At 30.3% G+C, this 2,702-nt stretch overlaps 1 long non-coding RNA gene across 1 annotated transcript; it reads left to right on the top strand.

The window, feature by feature from the left end:
- Positions 1 to 1,392: 1,392 nt before the first annotated feature.
- LOC113335459 lies at positions 1,393 to 2,702 on the top strand. Its single transcript, XR_003353350.1, has 2 exons — positions 1,393 to 2,254; positions 2,379 to 2,702. It is a non-coding gene; the product is annotated as an uncharacterized LOC113335459 (long non-coding RNA).

Raw genomic sequence — 2,702 nt, 5'->3', positions numbered from 1 at the left:
ATTCATTGCTAACTAAAATTGCACCTTAGACAAGATGATTGAATTCTTCACCTTAGGTACAGTATGGATACCTCTTTGGTTTAGGCGGAAAGACATCATCGACTAAGATACATATAACTTGGAATAATTGGATTGAATGATAAAAATGCCAATGAACCAATTAAATTGGACCAGACAAATCCATCCTTTTTTAATCAAGTTTTTTTAAGCGATTTTATGGAAATCGCATTCCCACTTGTGTAATACTAATCTAGTGCGTTTTTCTTTTTTAATTAATGCTTCAGAACTAGTATTAAATGGAAACGCATTAGGAAATAAGAAATAGAAAGAATGGAAAATATGGTCGTTGATTGATTGGGCGAAAAATCAAAATTTATTTAAGTAGGCTCTGTTCTAAAAAAACAAATTCTCACTCACCCAAGATTCTACTATAATTTTATTTGAAAATTAAATTAGCAGTTGTCATATTAATTATTTATAGGCGATAAACTTAAAGTTTCATATGAAAAAATTATTGAATCACTGCAAATTAAAAAATCGGGTAGGATCCATTGACATGGTTATATCGATATAATCTTCACATTTTAGAGTCATTTTTCTACTAAGCTCAACCTGCAATGAATTTGAAGCTAATTTTTGGGTGACATGTTCCTCATATAAAACTCTACATTTATACCAAAAATGAAAATATTCCGCAATACGAAACTTCACCATCCATAAATGAATGCCTTATGAAAGAAACACAAATCTACTTTAAAGAAACACGTCATTTTTTCTACTGAGCTCAACCGGAAATGAATTTGAAGCTAATATTTTGTTAACATGTTCCTCATGCAAAATTCTACATTCCTACCAAAAATTAAAATATTCCGAAATACGAAACTTCACCATCCATAAATGAATGCCTTATGAAAGAAACACAAATCTACTTTAAAGAAACACGTCATTTTTTCTACTGAGCTCAACCGGAAATGAATTTGAAGCTAATATTTTGGTAACATGTTCCTCATGTAAAATTCTATATTCCTACAAAAAATGAAAATATTCTGAAATACGAAACTTCACCATACACAAGTGGATGCCTTACGAAAGAAACACAAATCTACTTAAAAGAAACACAAATCCATGAGGATCCGCATGAGATTGTTCCAACCAATAGAGAACTAAAGTCTATAATCCTACGGATATCAACTTACAAAGAAAGCTCATACGGATTTTGATAAAAATTAGTAGTGGACTAATGTCCCGTTGTTTCGAAACGTGGAAGATGAGATAAATCTCATCCATCAATTTGGTTTCTTCTCTATGCCATCCAACGGCCTGTAATTTTCCTTTCCACATAAAGTTTATAGGAAAACCTAATTCCTTTGGAGAACTCTTTTCATTCCTCTCTCTCGTAGAAGCAGCTGCGCCTCCTTCTCCTACTTTTCTCATCTTCTTCTTTCCTCCATCTTAGATTCTCAATAGATCTTGTTCTCATTGGGTTAATTGATAAAATTTGTTTCTTAATTGTTGTTCATTGGGTTGGATTTACTAACGAATGATTCAAAATTTTTGATTTTGTTATTAAGATATTTCTTTGTCTGCAATGATTGATTGTAGTAATAACAGTGTTTAGGTATTAAGGTTTCGTTTCTTATTCCTCTATATTGATCTGCATCTCTATGCCTCTCTCTTCATATCCATGTTTTCCTTTAAGATTTGTTACTAATCAGGGCTTCATGCTTTGATGTGTAAACAGAACAGTTATCTCTTTGCCGTTTTGGACCATAAATTAATTAAAATCTATATGAAATTGGTTGCATTAGGAGTTTTTGATTTTCTCAAATGGGTCTGATTTTTTTTTCTATCTTTGAATGAATAAATTATCACAAAATATCAGATTTTATTGATAGGTTTCTTATTCAGTTGGTCTCGTTTATCCATTAAATGATTGAGTTTGTTAATTTGATTTTTATTTGTTTAGAATTTCTAATTCATCTTCCTCTGTATTAATCTGTATCTAGATGCATCTGTCATCTTTTCCATAAAGATTTGTTATTAATCAAGATTTCAAGCTTATTGTTCTCTTTATAAAGTTTTGTTGTCTACACTGATAATATGTCTTTGGTCGTTTGGACCATAAGTTACTTAACTCATCTATATGTATAAATATGATTCTTTGATTTTTTTTTTCAATGGGTCTGATTTTTTTTTCTTTGGTTCGGAATAAACAAATCAAGTGAAGTTTGCTCCTACGCATACTTTGAAGAAGGTAAAAAGTATCAGGTTTTGTTGATTTGTTTCTTAATCTAGTTTTTATCCTTTTTTTTTTCTTTTAGTTTGATTCCTGATTATAGTTAGTTCCACTTTGAATTTGCTGGTTTGTATATATGCAGGACCAAAGTTCACATTTTTGGGGAGGAAGAAACCAGATTTAGGATGAATACTCTTATGATCTAGAAATCAGAGTTAAAAGAACAGATCGAAGGATGTTAGATTGCAGATCTATTTAAGATTGTCCTGTGAAATTCAAGAACTTTGATGGGTGCAGGTTGAAGTTGTTGTTTCAATGGTGCCATGTATCATTAGATTTTAATTTTCTTTCCCAGAGATTGTATTTCATTTTTGTAAAAATATGAGATTGTAAATTGACTAATAAATGATGTTGTAAATTGAATTTTGTGATAATAAATTAAAATTAATGTTGCATTAAATTTTGT

Source organism: Papaver somniferum, chromosome 1 (genome assembly GCF_003573695.1).
Source record: "Papaver somniferum cultivar HN1 chromosome 1, ASM357369v1, whole genome shotgun sequence".
Lineage (NCBI taxonomy): Eukaryota > Viridiplantae > Streptophyta > Magnoliopsida > Ranunculales > Papaveraceae > Papaver > Papaver somniferum.
The sequence above is the reverse complement of the archived record's forward strand: the minus strand, read 5'-3'. Positions and strand labels throughout refer to the sequence as shown.